Here is a 21,886-nt window from a genome sequence, read left to right on the forward strand (position 1 = left end):
CTTTGAAAAGCTTATATAAAAATAGGAATAAGCCAGGTATGGTGGCTCATACCTGTAATCCCAACACCTTGGGAGGTTGAGGCAGGTGGATCACTTGAGGTCAGCAGTTTGAGATCAGCCAGGCCAACATGGTGAAATCCCATCTCTACTTTAAATATATATAAATAAATTATCCAGGCATGGTGACCCACCTTTAGTCCCAGCTACTCTGGAGGCTGAGGCAGGAGAATTGCTTGAACCCAGAGGCAGAAGTTGCAAACCAGTGAGCCAAGATTGCATCACTGTACTCTAGCCTGGGCAACAGAGTGAGACACTGGCTTAAAAAAAAAAAAAAAAAAGGTAATAGTAAAATTAAGAGTCAATAGTGGGTTCTATATTTATTGCTTAAAAGTAATATAATTGTGGAACTATGATCATTATCTACTACTAAAGTTTTCTATAAATGCTATTATAACTTCTTTGTTCTGCTTATTCATTATTATAAAGCTTTTTTACCATTTTTTGAAAAGAGACACTTTTAAAGGAAGATGAAAACTTAGAGCATAATTATATTCTCTGTATATAGAATTTTCTATGTATACCTCTGCTCACAATAAAGGTATAAAAATTTGAGGTTTATCAAAAAATCATAAAATAGGCTTCTACATTTTTGTGTAAGATTATGAAGTTATTTAGGTGTCTGTCTTCATAATTTTTTATAAAAGTATTAAACATCCCCAAATAACTATTTTGGTATAGCTTCACATATACTTCTTGGATTATTAGAATCTATGCCAAAATTTAAATCATTCTATAGAAAACAATCACATATTTATTTTAAAGGGTATTGCACACCAATGACTCAATTCACTGTACTGACAACGGCAAAGGAAATCAATACCAGTCAAGGTACAAGGTTAAGGAAAAATTTAAAAAGAATGACACTGCTAAGCTAGTCATCATTCGTTAAATTTTACAATTTTTATGCAAAAAGAAAGCGGGGGGAAAAGCCAGGGATGTTGATGAATCAGCCTCAAAGCTTTTCACAGCATCACCACCAACAATACTCAAATATGTCAAAGCCTGTGTGAAAAATGAAAACCAGTGACAATGAAAGCATTCAGCTTGAAAGATATATTACCTCTTTCCCATGTCACACTTCAGAAACAATACAAAACACGATTACTAGTCCCAGCGGAAGGAAGGACTCTTTACAAGTGATATTACCATTTCAAAATATCTTTGTATAAAGGCAAAGCAAAATAAAGACCCTGAAACATCAGGACTTCTGAGACAGAGCTGGAATTTCTATATAAGAGATATATTCCTGGATAGGATGAAGATGGCAGATGGGAGTGGAAAGGAGTCAGTTTGCACATCACTGGTTCATGCTCCGGATTCAATAAGAGGAATAAAAGTTTGTAACTATAAAGGCTGTACATATATTATTAGCATGAGTAGTATGGGTTTTATAGAGCATAAAATTTAAATCAAATGTTTGTATGCCACTGTCAGAGGAGCCAGTACCCCCAAAGGAAGTGCCCATTCAGAGCTTAAAGTGTGAAATGTCTGCAAATCAGCTGAAAATTAACATGCAACCTAGTTGGTGATGAAGTTCCATTTCTGGTCTGTGCTGGCCACTTTGTGAAACCTCTAGGAGTCTGAACAGGAAAGAATAGTACATCTCAAGTGCTGTTTTTCTTTCCTGTTTTTCTTTAGGCACTACACAGTATGAACTAATTTCTCTAAAGGTGAGGAGTTTCCTAAGAGCTAAGGAAAAAACTTCAACTTTTTAAATGAACAATCTTAGTCTGTGCAAGCTGCCATAACAAGACAATGCAGCCTGGGTCGCCTAAACACCGGAAATTTACTTTCTTTGAGTTTGAGAGGCTGGGAAGTCCCAGATCAAGGTCCTGCAGAGTTAGTTTCTGGTGAAGCCTCTTTTGCTGGCTTGCAGAGAGCTGCTCTCTCCCACTGTTCTTGCTTGGGGAAGAGAGAGAGAAAGCTCTTTGTCTCTTTTCATAAAAACACCAATCATGTTAGATCAGGGCCGCATCCTTATATGACCCCTATTACTTTATTTTCTCTTAAAGACTCTGTCTCCAAATAACAGTCACATTTGGGGTTAGGACTTCACCTGAATCTGGGGTGAGGAGGGACACAATTCAGTCAGTAGCATGAACTATGACCAAATGTTACATAATCTAACCTAATAAAGCTAAGATGAGGGGATCATCACTTCAAAATTACTTAAACTAATTTTAGGGTTTTAGTCCCTTACAAGACATTAAAAATGTTCAAGGTAGCTTTTCCCAGTTTGAGTAATCACTAATGTGAGAGTCAAGATTATCTCTAGAGAGACCTAGTAAATAAATGTGAAATAAGTAACTGACTAAACGAACATTAAATTAACACAACAGAGTGTGCAACTAGGCTTGTATGAATTCTTCCTCTCTAAATTCAAAGCTCATGGCTTAGTGAGGGTGCCACATTTAAATTTTCTTTAAGAAAATTGATGATACATAACTAAATATGTATATCAGTATCTGTACCTCTTGTGTACCTGATCTTTCTCAGTTTCCCTATTTCAGTGGAAAAGATACCATGCATAGAGCTAACTTCATCATTTACTGAGTAAATATTTCTACTAACTTACCCACTTGACATAGGTTATGAAGAAGTACATGTGATACAATGTAAATCTTTTTTTCTGCTTTCACTCCAGCCTTAGGCAGGCTTTGACACAGTAGCACTTCCAAACATTTAGGTTGTTTCAGTGAAACACTTTCGTAGGTGCTGGTGCCACATGGGTGTCAGGAGAGGAAAGGCTGTTGTCTATACTTTATTCCTCAGTAGATGTGCTTTTTGACAAAAAGCATGGAAGGCTTTCGATGGAGGGGATCATTCATAGTCTGATGTTTCATTAATTCCTTTGCACAAGTTTGTTTATAGTCTATAAACTCAACCATTAGTTTTCTATCTATCCATGGTTATGTTTGTAATTAAACCCAGCTTTACATGCTTCTCTTAAAACTCTTTGGTCATACGTGCTTAAGCTGAATATGTACCTACCCTACAATTCAGAAGAAGACAAGTTCTAGCATGTGCATGGCAACATAATGTGCAATAGGCCCAAACTGATAGCTTCCAAAATGCTCTTTATTTTTGTCCATCAGCAAAAAATAGAATGGATAATTCCACTGTGGCAAATTTATAGAAATGCATACTATACAGTAATGGGAATGAATGAACAAAAATAAATCAAAATATATGACGAATCTCATAGGAATGACATTGAGCAGAAAAAAAAAAAAAAAAAAAAAAACATGAACCAAAACTTCAGACTATGATTTCATTCATGTGACGTTCAAAAATTAACAAAACAATCCACAGTTTTTGAAGTCAGAATATTGGTTACCTTTGGTATGGGATTGTTGAAAAGAAGGGGAATGAGAGAAGCTTCTGGGTGCTGATAATACTTTTTCATCTTGGTGTTAAACAATTGCCTTCAGCTGGTGAAAATCCAATGCACTGCAGACATAATTTGTGTGCTTTTCTACATAATATAATTCATTAAAGAGTAAATACAAAACAAATACAATAATCTCAAGGACAATGGTTTAGGGGTAGTTAAGGCAGCTTGAAATGTTATAAACTCAGTTTAAGGTGTATACACAGTCAAGTTTTTAAGCCTTTGATTTATATTTCTTATAAATGTAATGATTAAAAATTTGAAAATTTCATATCCAATCATTGAGATGTCTTGTACAGATTTAGCTTTATATAACTATCTCACTAATTTTATATAACTATCTCACTTATAATTACATCAGCTAATCCTTTTTCTCTCCAAGAATAATATGGTAATGTTCTCCATGAAATTCCTGATGTTCTCCTCTTCATGACTTCTGCCTTATATTTATTTACCTTCCCATGCCTATTTCTTTCATTTCTCTATTAGTTCATTCTCACACCCCTATTAGGACATACCTGAGACTGAGTAATCTATAAAGGAAAGAAGTTTAATTGACTCACAGTTCAGCATGGGTTCAGAGGAGTCAGGAAAGCTACAATCATAATGGAAGGGGAAGCAAACATGTCCTACCTCATATGGCAGCAGTAATGAGAGGAATGAGTGCCCAGCAAGGGGGAAGTCCTTTATAAAACCATCGTATCTCCTCATAACTGACTCACTATCACAAGAACAGGATGGGGAAAACTGCTCCCATGATTCAATTATCTCTACCTGGTTCATCCCATAACACATGGGGATTATGGGAACAATAATTAAAGATGAGATTTGAGTGGGCACACAGCCAAACCACATGAATCCCCCCGTCCCCTCTCAAATCTCAAGTCCTCACAATTTAAAACACGATCAAGCCCTTGTCTCCCAAAGTCTTAACTCATTCCAGCATTAACCCAAAAGTCCAAGTCCGAAGTCTCATATGAGATAAGACAATTCTCTTCCACCTATGAGCCTGTCAAATCAAAAGCAAGTTAGTTACTTCCTTGTACAAGGGGGTACAGGCATTGGGTAAATACACCCATTTGAAATGGGAGAAATTGGCCAAAGCAAAGGGGCTACAAGTCCAAAATCTAACCAGGCAGTAATTAAATCTTAAAGCTCTGAAATAATCTGCTTTGACCCCATCTCTCATATCCAAATCGCACTGATGCAAGAGGTGGGCTCCCACAGCCTTGGGCAGCTCCACCACTTTAGCTTTGTAGGACACAGCCCCTTTGCAGCTGCCTTCACTGGCTGGTGTTGAGTGTCTGTAGCTTTTCCAGGTACATGGTGCAAGCTGTCAGTGGATCTCCCATTCTTGTGTCTGGAGGACAGTGGCCCTTTTCTCATAGCTCCACTAGGTGGTCCCCCAGTGGGGACTCTGTGTTTGGGGGGCTCGAACCCCACATTTCCCTTCCACACCTCCCTAGCAGAGGGTCTCCATGAGGACCCCACCCCTGCAACAAACTTCTGCTGGGCATCCAGGCATTTCCATACATCTTCCCAAACCCCAATTCTTGACTGCTATGCACTTGCAGATTCAACACCATGTGGAAGCTGCCAGGGCTTGGGGTTTGCACCCTCTGAAGCCATGACCCAAGCTGTACCCTGGTCCTTTTTAGCCATGGTTAGTGCTGAAACAGCTGGGATGCAGGGCACCATGTCTGGAGCCTGCATGTAGCATATAGCCCATCAAAACATGTTCCTTCCTAGGACTACAGACCTGTGATAGGATGGGCTGCCTTGACGGTCTCTCGCATGCCCTGGAGACATTTTTCTCATTGTTTTAGCGATTAACATTTGGCTCCTCATTACTTATGCAAATCTCTGCAGCCAGGTTGAATTTCTCCCCAGACAATGGGGTCTCTTCTGTTACATAGTCAGACTGCAAATTTTCCAAACTTTTATGCTGTTTCCTCTTGAACACTTTGCCACTTAGAAATTTCTTCTGCCAGATGCCCTAAATCATCTCTCTCAAGTTCATCTCTCTCAAGATCTCTAGAGCAGGGGTAAAATGCTGCCAGTTTCTTTGAATAGCAAGAGTGACTTTTATTCCAATTCCCAACAAGTTCTTCCACTCCCTCTAGACTACCTCTGGCTGGACTTCATTGTCCATATTACTATCGGCATTTTGGTCAAAGCCATTCAACAGGAATATCCAAATTTTCCCAGATATTCCTGTCTTCTGAGCCCTCCCAGTCTCTAGGAAGTTCCAAACTTTCCCATATTTTTCTATCTTCTTCTGAGACCTCCAAACAATTCCCACCTCTGCCTGTTACCCAGTTCCAAAGTCGCTTCCACATTTTGGGGTATCTTTACAGCAGCACTTTACTCTACCAGTACCAATTTACTGTATTAGTCTGTTTTTATGCTGTTAATAAAGACATACTTGAGACTGGGTAATTTATAAAGGGAAGAGGTTTAATTGACTTACAGTTCAGCATGGCTGGGGAGGCCTCCAAAAACTTACAATTATAGTGGAAGGGAAAGCAAACACATCCTTCTTCACATGGTGGCAGCAAGAAGAATGAATGCCCAGCAAAAGGGGAAGCCCATTATATATATGAGAACTAACTCAATATCATGAGAACAGGATAAGGGAATTCACCCTCATGATTCAATTATCTCTACCTGGCCCCTCTTAGGACACATGGGGATTATGGGAACTATGATTCAAGGCGAGATTTGGGTGGAGACACAGCTAAATCAAATCAATTTTCATTTCAGAATACTAGACATTTTTTTTTGCCTTGGTTTTGGCTTCTTTGAAAACTACTTTAAGATATATTTGCTATGACTGAATATTTGTCTCCCCGTAAATTCATATGTTGAAGCCTAATCCCCAGTGTGCTGATATTTAGAGGAGGGGCCTTTGGGAAGTACTGGTTCATGAAAGGAGAACCCTTGTGAATAGGATTAGTGCCCTTATAAGAAGAGACACATGAGAGCTTGCTTGCTTTCCCTCTCCCTTTCCTCTCATGCTCCTCTGTGTGAGGATACAAGAAGGTGTCCATCTGCAAACCACAAAGAGCTTCCTCACTAGGAATCAAATCCACCAGCACATTGATCTTGGACTTCCCATCCTTCATAACTGTAAGAAATAAATTTCTGTTGTTTAAGCCGTCCAGCCTATGGTACTTTTGTTTTAGTAGCCCAAACTAATTATGACAGTATTCATACATCACATGCATAGCATATAGTTCAAATTTAAAAATCCTAAAGAGAACAAAATCAGATGACACTGCTCACCCATTTGCACAACATAGAAAAGAGATGATCTTCATCCACTAATTTTATTCACATTCCATCAAATTCATATTTCTAAACCTCAACACAATTAACAAACATTCTAACTGTGAAGGTAGCATAAACAATTCCTAAATTAAATTAGTGCATTCATTGTGCTGGACTCGTATTAACTTCAGTAGAGATAGCACTTTGTTCAAGAGGCTGAATAAGAGACCCAGAACCAGTGAAGGAGATACAGGGTTTTACTATGGGGAATGAAAAACATATTACCCCCCTGCCTCCCAGGATAGTACACCTACAGAGGCCTGTAGCCCCAGGCCATGAAAGATTTTGAGGCTATGTATGTATCCCTGAGGCAAGATGACAAAGAGGAAATAAATTTTAATGTTTGCTAGAAGAATAGGATGGCTCTTCTTAGCAACAAAGTTTGTATATTTCAAAGTGATCAGTGTCATGCCACATTTGTCAGTGGTCACTCTGAGGGTACCCTTAGCTGTGTCCTTTCCTTTGGTTCACTTGTCTTTCATCCCAGTATCATGCCCCCCCTCACTCACATGGTTTCTCCATTTCCCCTGAGACAGTGACAACTTGGGTCATCCGAGACCTGGCTGTCCTACCAGGGGGCTCAGGATAGACATTATCATGCCATATCATTGGTTGAGTGCCAACTATAAGATGATCTCTTTCACATTGAGTGAAAAACTCATTATGGGACCTCAGTAATGCTCAGCATAGATAGCATGCTTCATCCCTAATTCCTGGAGGATGTCCTGCAATTTCTCCAGGACAGATCCCTTATTTGGGCAGGCTGCCTTGCAGCTCAAAACCACCCAGATAAGTAGGTACCTCTGTGGCACCATATTCTCATTACTGGTGCCACAGAGGCACTGCCTCAGGGCAGGGCGGTTTGTGATGTATGCCACTTAACTCCCCTCAAGTTTGAAGGGTATAATATCCTCTGTCCACATGTTCCATAGACAGAGAAGCCAGCCTACAATCAACTCTCTTCCCTTCTGTATGAACCTATTCCACAGTTCCACAGTGGTGGAAGTTATGCATTGTGGTGTGTAGCCCTACAAGACTTTCCCCCTTTCAGATGGCAGCAAGTCTTGTAGGGCAACTCCCTGTAGGTACAGTTGGTCTGCCTTTATCTTGGTAGTAACTACGAGACAGGTGGAGAGCCTGGGCAATTTTGTGGACTTATGCATGTCCTCACTCTCCTCTCCACTAGACATCTCCATGGGCTCCCTGGACAAAGGATCCAGGACAATTCAGCCATGAAAACCCCAACTTATTGATGTGGCAGCCAGCAACTCTTCAAACAGGCTGCCCAACAAGCCAGGGTCTCCATTCCATTGTCCTGGTCCCATAGGTGGGGAAGCAAGATCACCGACATTTCAGCCTCAACTAATGTGGCATCTCTTTCTAGTTGCAGCTCATCCTGTTACTGACAAACTCTTGCCTATGATTCAAGCTCAGCTTCAGTGGCTGCTCAGAGTGCAGTCAGAAGTGGCCAACCAACCACAGCTGCCACAGCCCAGACATCTTACTTTTGCTCAGTTAGATTCGACTTGTGCAACAACTGTTCCAGATCCTTCAACATTTACAGGGTGTCCCACTACTCATTCGCTGGGCCCCATTCCATCAAACATAGTGGCTACAAGGTCCCACATAAAGGTGGATGGTCAACCCAGAATTTTCCTCTTCACCCATCCTACTGTCTTGGCACTCATAGGGTTTTCCTCAACCTCACATTGGGCTCGCCAATTGTCGTACAGACCCCTATTAACTTCAATAGGGATAGCACCATGTTCAAGAGGCAGAAGAAGAGGACTGAAGCTGGAGAGGGAGATACAGGGTTTTACGGGGGGACTTATATCAGGGATGGTCCAGTGATAGCATGCTGGACAAGAGAACCTCTTCCATTTGTAAAAAGCATACACTTTATATAGATCACGTGTGTCTGCATTCTCAGGGAATGCTTTAGTGCAATCAGGTGCACCTGCCAAAAAGCTATAAATGGAAGGATCCAGTGTGGTCTGTGAAATAATTCAGGAATGATTTTGTTGGCTAATAAAAGGACCACACGAAAACCCTCAGAGGATTCCATCTGGTTTCCCCAAGCCTCAATGAATAAGGATGAAAATGGTGAAAATGGATGCAAGTTCTAGAACATGCTACTTGAAAAACTTCAGTAAATGCTTCTATCATGGTATAGCAAAAAGCTCATAGTAGTGCTAATAGAGACTGAAAAGGACATTTTCTGAATGCATGTGGGACTATTATTCTAGCCTTCATGTACAATAGAGACTGGACTAGGTTATTAGTTTAGATCAGCACTCAAGTCAATACTATTTTCTCTTTCTTCTTCATCTTTGTATTCCTACAGCCCAGCATAATACATATGGCATATAGTAGGCAATGCAAACATCCTTTGACTGCATGCATACATAATTTGAAGAATGAATGGAGCAAGAGGGATTTGAGAGTAGGTCATTTGCTCTGGGCCTAATGAGCAGAACTGTGAATGGCCTATAAGAGGTAGAGACATGTGGGTGTGCATTAACAGATACTTAATGAGCAGTTTAATTACCATGCTGAGTCTGGCCTATATTACAATGCATTATTGTAAGGCTATAAATTATTTATATGTCTTACCCAACATGTATCTGCTTTCATCCTCTTTTTTTCTAAATACTTGGTATTAACTAGCATCTTGACAAAAAAATACAATTATATGTACTTCCTCAAGATAAGGGAGAAAATATATCTAGAATGGAAAAATCAATTTGTGAAATCCATATTTTTCATGTTATAAAGTATTTTCACTTTGAGAATTACCAGGATTAATTGACCTCATTTGTTCTCCATGTGGCAGTGTTCAAACCTTCCAATAGATGTATTCCTCCTTTCCCCCAACAAGCGAACAATAATTTCTTAAAAAGCTCCTTTTGGAAACATTCCCAGATGTAAGTAAATATGTTGAAAATAATAGAACTGAGAAAATAGTGCTTTTCAAAGGGAAAATCATAAAGGTAACTTTTAGATGGAAACTAATTTTTGTTGAATTAAGAGAAATGTGTTACCAGAGGCCTGTGAAATACCAGCACAATGGTGAGTAGTGAAGGAGTGCCTAGCTCATCAGGACTCCAGTAGGAACTTCAAACATTACTTTGAAGATGGAAGTAGGTATAATTCCACATAGTTCTTAAAATAAACACACTTGGGTCTATTGTACGGCCTAAGTAGCATTGCCCTTAGGAAAAACATAGGTGAGCTGGGATCCATCAACTTATAGCCACAATTGAAAGAAAACCAATTTTGTTAATGAACATAGGTTCCCAGAAAGATTACATCATATTATAATTACTTAAGAAAGACAGGCAGAATATGAGTAAAGTGTGCTAGGTTCAATTCTAAAGTTGTGACAGAAGCAACAAGCAGTCAAAATAGCAAAAGACTCCGACATTTTTTTTTTGTTTGTTTGTTTAGGGGTAATGGTTTCACTGCCAAAAATCAAAGAACAACATTAAGAGAAAGTCTATATTTGTTACAACAAACTCATTGCTATGAAACATAGGGAAAAATGGTCCAGAATGTGTCCAGGAAATTCCTTTTATGCATGCCGAATGGCTACTTCACTCTCTAGCAATTTCATGAATGTACCACATGAAGAAGACCAATGAAGCCAAGCCGCCTAGGTTTGGGCCACTCAGCTTCAGATTGTTACACAGTCACAAATTGAACATCCCTCAATATTTAATAATTGAACAAAGGATGAGGGATGCATGATAGTACGAAATCAACTGAAAGTACGTGGCTATTGATGGTGAGCCAAACATTGTAGATACAAGTACACACAAATATATGACCTTAATCACTCACCAACGTCCTTCTATTGTGCACACCCCAGGTAAGGCATATGAAAAGTTTCTAAAGCGATTTAAAAAAACACATGGTTGACTCTGCACTCGATGATCTTGGATATAATGTTATAGTAGGACCACAGACTAGTGACTCAATATTCAGGAAATCACAGGATACCTGTGACAATCAAATGAAAATGATGAGATTCTTCCTTTAGGGGAAAGAAACCACATTTACACATATATCCGTATAATTATACATGTAATTGTGGTGGTTCACATATCTCTAAAGCCCATTGATGGGCCCAGGAGTTCATGGATTACATGTCCCAACTCTTGCCTAGATGGTCTTCCCATACTTAATTTTCTACCATGGTTCCAAATTTGGTAGTTGTCTGATATATGCAAGAAAACTTTTACTCTCACATTGTGCTGGCTATATATTGCTTCATAAACCTTAACTACCCCAAAACTTGGCAGCTAAAAACAAGCAAACAAAAAATAATGTCTCACATAGTTTCAAGATTAAGTCAGGAATCTTGAAGTACCTTAGCTGAGTGGCCTGTTTGAAGCTCTCTCAAGAGTTTGCAAGCAAGATGTTTGCGGGTACTGCAGCCATCTTTGAATCTGACTGGGTCAGGAATATCTGCTTCTAAGCTTGCTCACATGGCTGATGGAAGGAAGTATCTGTTCTCTACTGGTTGTTGGTTACAGTCCTCAGTTTCTCATCATAAGGGCCTCTTCATCAGGCTGCTCAGCCATGGCAGCTGGCTTCTCCCAGGAGAACCAAGATGAGAGAATAGAAAGTGATAGTGTCTGGTATGACCTAGGTTGAAAAGTGAAATAATGAGTTATAATCTATTGGTCAGACACAACAACCTTGATACAACATGAAAGAGGACCTCTCAAGGGTATGAGCACTAGGTGGCAAGGATCACTGGGGGCCACCTTAGAATCTGACGACCACAACATTCAAACTGGAATAATGAAAACATCATTGATCTAACGGACTTGGAGTGGTTAAGGAATGTGGTGTATAACGGAGTTTTTGAAATTAATTGTATGATACTGATCATGTAATTCACCCTTATATGGAGAATAAGTGGCTTTATTAAATAAATTCTCAGGTCTCTTCCAGCTTTAATACTGTGTGGTTGGATTACTTTCCCATGATAAGTCCAATGCATAGCAATTATATGGCTGTTGAAGAAGGAATCCTAAGATTCATTCAAACCCATTGTAGAGTCAATCAACAAATGCTGAAATGTAATAATTATTGATAATAAATCTGCTTTCCACAAATATATTCTTTTTACTATGAAATTTCTTACCCGGTGATTATTAGTGAACTGACAAACAAAATAACAGCAATGCCTTCTAAAAATTGAGTGCTGTTGAATTGTTTTAGGATTTTCTTAGAAAAGCCTTGTATATTAAGATATCTCCTGCTTATAGATAACTCCTAACACAGGCCTACAAAGTTTTCTCAAATCCATTTTAGGTCATCTTGGGTATGTTCTCATCAGGAAGGAATAGTTCATGAACGACTGCCTCAAGGACTTTTGAGGAGGATTGCAAGTTATTGAAGTAGAAAAACCTTTTCGGGGATCAAATATATCCTAATATCAACCCTGAGGTCTCCTGTTGCATAGTCAAGCATGGCTGCATAAAATAGATTGAATAAAACTGGCACCATTAGATATCCCTGCTTCCCAGGATTAGTGATGGATGGCTCCACCCAGATGCCATCAACACTAACTTGACCAGTCATTTCATCATGAAACTTTCAAGCTGTTTGTAAACTTCTCTGACAAGCCAACTTTATTGCAGTTGTCAGAGCAGAGATTGTCTGCTGTTAGCAAAAGTTGTGGTAGATTAATAATCACAACATTGACAGCTGAAGAGATATAATATTCCTATTCAATAATGTAAGATGGCATTACTACAACTATGTAACATATCCCTAAAATATCTTACAGTGAGCCGTTCTTGATTTTACAAAATGATTAAAAGTAATGACATACACTTATCATTTAATGTGATTCAGCAAATATTTAATAAGGATACTTCATGAAATAAGATAAATAGGATCTATGTCCTCAGGTAGCTTACAATCTCAACTATGAAGGAAATAGAATGCAAACAGTTATGAGGTTGATGAAGAGTAATTGCAATAATCAGTTTTTGCAATTCTTGTAATGGAAGTCATTCCAAGGGATTATAATTAAAAATTTGGCAACTAGAGAATACAATACCTGTCTTGTATTTTTGTCTTTGGTATTTCCAGCTACAACATCATGCATTCTCTCTCCATTCTTCCGCCCTCTTTATTTTTTTCTCTCTCTCCCTCAGCTACCTCATTTTCTCCCTCCCTCCCCCTTCCAATAAGCTCCTCTGCCTTCGAGTTTTCATTAGCATTAGGCCAATGGGGAGTCACACCAAGAAAACAAAGAATAAAGCAAATTGAGTTCAGGGTATTTATGCTCCAGCTACTTACCTGGCTGGGTCACCCCCAGTTGACTGAGTCCCTTGATCAATGAGAGTCACACTGTCTCTCCCTTCATCTCTTTGGGCCTAGCATGGTAACAGCCTGGGAGTTCTGCACTATTCATGTGGTTTCTTTATACATAGACAGTACTACCTGTTGAAAAATGAATATTGTGTTAACCTTCTCTTGCATTATTCTAATTTGAGTGTTCTGTTTTCTGTTACAATACAGAAAATTAGAGCAAATTTCTACCTCCCACTCTGAGAACTCCTAGCCTTTAAGTCTTCTCTTGCTCATATATTGGTTTTGTCTCTGGGTCATTTGTCTTTTCTCTTTCCCAGAGAGATAAACAAAGCAAAGCAAAACAAAACAAACAAACAAGAAATTGAGCCCTACACACAAATGTCTGCCTGAGATGCATCATTTGACGGCTCACTGGCCAGTGGTTCTTTTGTATTTGTGCCTCTGCTTCTTTGTTTCTGCTTTAATGAGGACCAGAGGACCGGTGAGAAGGAAGAGAAAAAGGCAAATGCAGAGTAAACAAAATAGGTGCTAGAAATGTAATTCTGCCATAAAAAATTCATATTTTACTTCTGTGAATTTGTATACTGAAAAAACTCAAAATCAAGCAGTGGAGGGGTGAAAGAGGAAGGACGATGAGGGGACAGGTAAATTCTAAGAATGTCAACAGGACTGTCCCTCTATACTATCTTCCCCTTTTGCTTTCTTAGAAATACAAAAATCAGTGGATGCTTACCTTTAATAAGGCAATTAACCATTGGATTTATTTTGGGAGAGAACTAAAGAATAATGACAACACCCATTTAAAATAATTCATAATATTTCTATTTAAATTCCTCTTCAATAAGACCTTATTGCATAAAGTAGGGAACATTATACTATTAAAGTGCTAAATGATAAATGTTTATAAGACAGAGAAATTTTAAATTCTATTAAAGCTACACACAGACATACACACAGGAAGATAATATAATTTCATGTCAGGCTATTTACTCATTTTGCCTAAGTCATTAGTGGCTACTAGCAAATTGAAGTATATGTGCATTTCACTTGCATGTTAGAATTTCACATCTGGAATGGATCTCTGCTGAGACTAAACTTACTCAAAACTTATTTTTGTATATAAGTTACAGAATCATTCCTAACTAACCAGTAATCACATTTCATTATGAAAACAGAAACAGGCTCTTATGTAACTCAAAGACACAGATGGCAGTTGGACAAACCAGTACTTCATAACAGAAAAAAGATAAATACCTCTTTTTATTTTTATTATTGTTATTAAAATGATTAATGCTTATTATAAAACAATTCATATAGCAGAGTGTGTTGGACTAAATTGACCACAATTTGTCACAGCTCCTCCCATTAAGAGATGAAGTCTATTTCCCCATTCTTTGAATCTAGGCTGGCTTTGCTACATGTTTTGAAGAATAAAATATAGCAGAAGTGACACTGGTTGACAACCAAGCCTGGGCTTCAAGAGAGATTGTGTTTTTTGTTTTGTTTTGTTTTGTTTGCTTTTGCCCTCTTGGAGCACTGTTGCCCTGTGAACAAACTTAGATAGAACCATGGAGAAGGAGGCGTAGCCGTCTCGGGTTCTTGCAGCACAGCATAGGCCCCAGAAATGTGAGTGAGACTTTTCAGGTCTAGCGAGTTCCTAACTAACCTACCAACTGTTTTTAGACACAAGAGTGAACCTAGACATCGCACAGAACAAAGACAAGCCATCCAAATTGAACCTTGCCCAAATTGCCAATTATACAACAGTAAGCAAATAAATGATTTTTATTTGATGTTACCAAGCTTTGGGTTGCTTTGTTATGCAGCAACAGACAAATAATACATAAAGGAAAACATAAAACCATAGGCAAAAGTTTCCCTACCCAGATTCTCCCAACTCCATTCTCCAGAAAGTATAATGCATTATCATGGTTAAATTTTCATTTTTGCTTCTTCTTCCAGACATTTTATGTGCCATGATAAATAGATGGATGTATGAATATATAAGTAGATGAAAGGAAAAAAGAAAGAGGAAAAAAGAAGGAAGGATGGAGGAAGGGAAGGAGGGAGGAAAAAAGAGAAGAAGGAGAAGGAGAGGAAGCAAGAAAGAAAGGAAGGAAAGAAGAAATCACAACTACTATATTTTTTTGTAGCTTTTGCTTTAACTAAGAATATACCATAGGCCTGGCACAGTGGCTCACGCCTGTAATCCCAGCACTTTGGGAGGCCGAGGCGGGCAGATCACAAGGTCAAGAGATCGAGACCATCCTGACCAACATGGTGAAACCCCGTATCTACTAAAAATACAAAAATTAGCTGGGTGTAGTGGCGCATGCCTGCAGTCCCAGCTACTCGGGAAGCTGAGGCAGGATAATTGTTTGAACCCAGGGGTGGAGGTTGCAGTGAGCAGAGATTGGGCCACTGCACTCCAGCCTGGCTCCTGGCGACGGAACGAGACTCTCTCAAAAAAAAAAAGAATATATCATAAAGAATTTTTAATGCCAATACATAAAGGCATTCTTCATTCGTTTCAAAAACAACTGTGTAATATTAATATTATTAGACCATACTTGATCCTCATTGGTGCACAGGTAGGGAGTTGACATCATTTCCCCAATATAAAATGTTACTGCAGATGATTTTTTGTTTTTTCCAAACTTGTAGCAGCATGTCTGAATAAAGTAGAGTGTAAGTGTAATTGCTATGTAGAAGATATTTACTTTTTAAATTTTTGATAAGAAGTTCCAAATTGTGATCCTGATAATTGGTACCCATTTAGTGTATTTTTTTCTGAATTTTTGGGCTGTTTCTGCCTGCTGCTGACCAACTTGTATAGAAATGCACATGCTTGTTTCCACCATATTTAGATTTCAAACAGTGCTGATTATTGTGGAGATGTTGCCTTTCTATGGTACTTTTGTGCAACCCCACCCTTTTATGGTTTGTATGCCCAATTTTCCTAAATTTGTAACAACCAGTTTACCCAGTGCATGTGATCTATTTAAACTACCTTCAGAGCAAATCCAGTTCGTATAATCTGCTTATGGCCATGAAAACGTTCAGTGCTCTGCCAAATCCATTCAGTTTGAAGTCAGTAAGCCTGTAGTCATTTCCAATGAGTTCTAATGGGATAGTACATTATAGAAAATGATAAGAAAAGATGTAGAAATGTGTAGGAATGTCTGATTAAGATAAACAAAGCCCAGTTTCAGCACAGAACTTTGAAACTTGACACAAATAAAAATCTAAAACTTTTCAAAGGGAAAAACCCCGCCCTATTCACATATGTACTGAAATAGAGAATATAAAAATAAAACACAGTAAATCTTCTGAGATTTATATTGCAGGTGTGTGGTTCCTGCTGTTTCCCTTCCAGATGTGTCATCCATCAAAGAGCTACCCTATTAACCCTGGTGGATAAGTCAGCTCTGTGAGACAGGGTGCAGTCATTTCTTTGGTTATTCAGGGATGCCTCATAGTCAGGCCTATGAAGAGCTTGGGGCCCTGTCAGTGGCGGCATCTGAAATGTTCCACACCCAGGCAAACTGGGCCTCACATGGTTCATGAGATCACTGGGTCTTAAGCCTCAGAAGGCAGCTGCAAAGGGGCGATGACTCTTTCCTTCTGGCTGCAGATGTTCAATCCCTTCTCTGCACTTCTCTCGCCTCCTGCAGCTCCAAAAAGGCCTCACATAATTCTTGTCCAAATGGTTTTGTGAGCTACCTGCAGCTAGAGAGCAATATCACCATTTAAGGTAAGTTCATATTGTTGGCTCACAAATCCAACTTCAACTACAGGTGCTTCTCAACTTACAATGGAGTTGCCTTCCAATAAACCCATTGTAAGTTAAACATATTGTAAGTCAAAAATGCATTTAATACCCATAACCCACGGAACATCGTAGCCTAACCTGGCCCACCTTAAATGTGCTCAGAACACTTACATTAGCCAATAGTTGGGCAAAATTATCTAGCACAAAGACTATTTTATAATAAAGTATTGAATAACTCATGTAATTTTTTGAATACTGTTCCAAAAGTTAAAGCAGAATGGTTGTACAGGTACTCAAAATGCAATTTCTACTGAATGCTTACTTCTTTCACACATGGCGAAGTCTAAAATTCATAAATTGAAGTCTCCTACATCAGATACCATCCATATAATACTTTTACGTACCTTTTAGTTTATCTGTTACATTTCCCTGCCATGGTATATGATGCAAGCTTGTGAGAAGCCATAACTACCTTATGTGGTAAACTATTCTTCTGATACAGGTGAAATAAATAAAGGAGTTTCTTGATAAAGACACTGTTTACTTTTAATAATGAAAATATGGATTTTGTTTATATTGGAGAACCTTAGAGTTATATTAACAAATGAAAACTTAAATTAATCTGAAATCCAAAACACTATAAAGTTCATCTTATTTTAAACATTGCTTCATTAGAAGGAGTCAAGGTAGTAGGTAAGATCCTCATTTTTTTTTATCCAAAATAAATATATTCTAGAAATGTTTCAAGGAGTCAGCATAGGTTTAAATGAAATTCCTAACTTTTATGAAGAGATTTAATGTTTTTATTTATGAATATAAGGACTCATATTTATGAACAGAGAGTTCCAAGTATTTAAATTTAGTCGAAATATTGTTTTAGTGATAACAAAGATAGTAAATGCTCAGTAAAGATAAGTAATGTATTAAACAGTAGTATAAGCACTTTTACCATTTAGTTTTTAACACAGCTCTATGAAATTCAAAAAAATGTAATGTTTTAATGAGGAAATTCTAGTACAAAGAGATTAGTAATTTACCCAAGGTCAGAGAGCTAATGTCAGAGCCAGAATTTAAATGTGTGCAATCAATTAATTTGTAAATAGTGATTTATTTCAGATTTCGTTTAAAACCACACAATTACTTTACAGCTGTAACAGTAAACTTTCACACTCATTATCTAGTTTACTCTGCAAATGGTCTTGTAGGTTAAGTTCAGAGCTGTTATCTTTGCCAGTTTGTAAATGAAACAGATGAAGCTCAGAAGACAGACTTTCTCAAGGTCATCCAGTTAGCATGAGGTACATTCGACCCAAATCTAGTTTATTTAAAATTATTTTTTTCCTAAGATTATTCAATGATAATCTGAGTGGTAATTGATAAAAAATAATTTATAACTAATATTATCAAGGAGATGAATAATTAAAACATTTCGATAAATTAATAGGGGATAAATTTTAATTCCAAATGGTGAATGAGAAATGTGTATTATTAGTAGAAAGTTTACTTTCTATATGATTTTATTCCTAGGTCCAAGAATATGGTCTAACACATACTAGCTTCTAAATATTTGTTGAAGGAAGAAATGAACATATGAATTAATCTACTATGAAACTTCAATGTATTAAGATCTTTTTCTTGTTATTGTTTTATCCAAACCACAAAAAAATTATGTATCTGTGAATTTAAACTTTGAATAGCTAAAATTTAGTCCAGCTCCATTCAAAGTAAGGAAAACATTTTTCTGAAATAATCTAAAATTGATATATGTCTGGATACCATGACTTCTTGTGAAGTAAAGAACAATTCACAGTGTTAGACACACTAGCAAATATTAACAATTTTGCTATTCTAAATGGTGAGTTCTCATTTGAAATATTTGTGGATTTTTCAGAATTAACCAGTATGTTATTTTTTGACCAAATCTCAAAAAAATGCACAAATGACAGCCAGAAGTTTGTTCAACTTAGCATGTCATAATTCTTCCCAAATATTATCACTTAAAAATTTATACAGTAGTTCTCAGACTTTAGCATGCACTAGAATCACCTGGAGGGCTTGTTAAAATGTAGATTACCAGACACTATTAGTAGGTCTAGGGCAGAGCCTAAGAATTCACATTTCTAACAGGTATCCAGGTGGTGCCCATACTGTCCATCTAGAGGCCACATTATGTGAAATACTGTCATAATGGAAAGCACTAAATATACCTTCAAATTCTGCTTTAAACATTAAGAACAGAAGATACCAGAGTGCTACAGGTTCACAGTTCTTCTTAACCACCATCTTCCCCTGCCACATTAATTCCAGATTTGATTTATCTGATTTATCCATGTGCCATGATACAACGTGTGTGTGTAAGAATCAATAGATATCCTAAGCTTATAAGTTTAAGCATAGCTGTAGGGTTTTAGATTGAGTATAGAATAAGCTCAGCTTATAATAAAATATCAAATGATTACAACAATCATTTAGGAAGTTGAAATGCTGAATCATTGCAACTGGTCTTTCTCTCTGGTTGAAAAGCACATATAACTAAAACTGCAATATTTTACCATCATCCAGCAAAGGTGCATTAGGTATTGCTAGTCTATCTGATAGAAGATATGAGCCATTTCAATTTGACTATATCCACAGAGGCATCATGTCTAAACATCTACTGTTACTTATAACCCTAACTAGAAGTAATTAACATGACCTTGAATATTTGACTTCATTTCAAATAGCTTGTGTTTGTTGTAAAAATGATTCTGGCCATAACACTATAAGATCTGTGAAACATATGTTATGTGACTACATGTGACTGCAGGAGAACTCTGTTCAATTCAGAGTTTGAATGATACTTAGTTTAAAAAAAAAAAAATTGACCAGGGAAAACAAATTATATAGAACATTGTTAAAATGTCAGGATTAGCAAAAAAAATAATGGAATAATGAGAATTTCAAAAATCTTTGTTTGGAAAATAAACAGATTTAAGGGAGGAATTGCTACTTGATTACAAAAGTGTTAAATACATGCCGGAATTAGTAGTAATATTAATAGTCATGATGTATGTGATTACTGTATTAACATCGATCTTTACAATATCCCAGTTTTCAAAGGAAGAAACTGAGGCCCAAGTATTTGGCTTGTCTAGTCAGCCAGTGTGTCAAATTATATCTAAATATTTCCCATAGATAGTTAAGCCACTTTTATTACAATAACATGGCTTACTAAACAAGCTTGCAGAATAGGAAAAAAAGTTATATATTAGCTTCAAATAAAACCTTTTTAACACCTAAATAGTTGTCAGGGGCTTGTATTTTACTAAGTTCTTTCCTCTATTCTTTCCTTGACTATAGATTTATATCTCCATAGCAGACATTTATACTAATGGATTAATGCACATTATATATCTAACATCCTTTAATAAATAAAAGAGGTTAGACATATAATGTGCATTATAGCAATAACATAAAGCAATGACAACTGGAACTTCTTGTATTAACTCATACAAAGTCTGTTGCTTTCCTGAAACCCATGCAAAATAAATTATTTCACTGTGTTTTACCCAACTTAGCCAAGTTTCTCAAGTGTATATTACCTACTGTTGATAAGTTTTTACTTTTCAAGACTTGTATTTCATTCTAATTATTGAAAATCTTTTAGTTATCTTGTTAAAATAGTTTAGTATCTCAGTCATTTGAGGTTATCATTGATTTCTTTAATTTCCTACCTTGCCTAATTTATTAATGAACTTATTTTCTAACTCTTTTTTACTGATATGATTATAAAACCTCATCTTTTCTCCTCAATGCATTTTGCTTTCCTTATCTCAAGCTCCTTTCTGCATCTTATTAGCTTTTCTGCAAGACTTATTCGATGAAATACATTCTTTCTTGTTTCACATTCTACTTCTCTGACAGTCTTTTAACGCTCTCTCTCTCTTTCTCTCTCTCCCACTGTGTGTGTGTGTGTGTCCTTGCAGAAAGGAGGCTTTTTAAATTAATTCAATTCACATGATAGTCAATTCTTCTATCTTGAGCTATTTATTCTTTATTTACCTTCCTATATTTATTACTATTCTTCATGTCACAATGTTCATTTTATTTTTGCTCACATATTCCTTTAATATGACATTACATTTTATCTCCTTAGATATTAAATGGTTAAATGGAGTAATGAATTAGAGTCTAATTATTTTTGTATATACTTTGGAGAACAAGGGCCAACAGTTTAAAAATAATAGGCTATAGCCTGTAGGAATTAATGTAACTTTTATAAATTAAAAAAATTTAGGAACAGGGTTGAGTTTTGAAAGGTCACAAGCAATTGTAATATCTAAGTTTTTTTTGCCCTATAAGATTTCACTTTTACCTTATTGGGAACAGTACTATACCTGTTGAGAATACATAAACTATAGCTTCAAAATTCATAGCCTTGGCAATAAAAATTCAGCCAAATTGCTCACTGGCCATATGACTAGTTCTTAAGTACTCAATCATCATATAGGGCAGGAAGGTAAACCAGTGATTTAAAGCCTGATTTCAGATTTGTGTCTTGAAGAATAATGTGGGTGGTAACTCCAAAAATGCTGGACAGAGAGGCAAAAGGGGAAAGACAAAAGAAATAGATAAACTAAAAACACAAGTCTTATTCAAAATTACTGACAAACCAAAATTACAAAAATCAAAAATTTGATGCTAAGAAAGAAAGCCAACAAAATTAATAATCATGCATCTACTCTGAAAAATTAATTTATGCCAGGCACTGTGGCTCACACCTGCAATCCGAGCACTTTGGGAGGCTAAGGTGGGCAGATTGCCTGAGCTCAGGAGTTTGAGACCAGCCAGGGAAACACAGTGAAACCCCACCTATACTAAACTACAAAAAATTAGCTGGGTATGGAGGCACGCTGGAGGCTGAGGCAGGAGAATTGCTTGAACCTGGGAGGTAGATGTTGCAGTGAGCTGAGATCACATTACTGCACTTCAGCCTGGGTGACAGAGACTTTGTCTTAAAA

The sequence above is a fragment of the Cebus imitator genome, unplaced genomic scaffold (assembly GCF_001604975.1).
Source record: "Cebus imitator isolate Cc_AM_T3 unplaced genomic scaffold, Cebus_imitator-1.0 Scaffold116, whole genome shotgun sequence".
In the NCBI taxonomy this organism is placed as follows: domain Eukaryota; kingdom Metazoa; phylum Chordata; class Mammalia; order Primates; family Cebidae; genus Cebus; species Cebus imitator.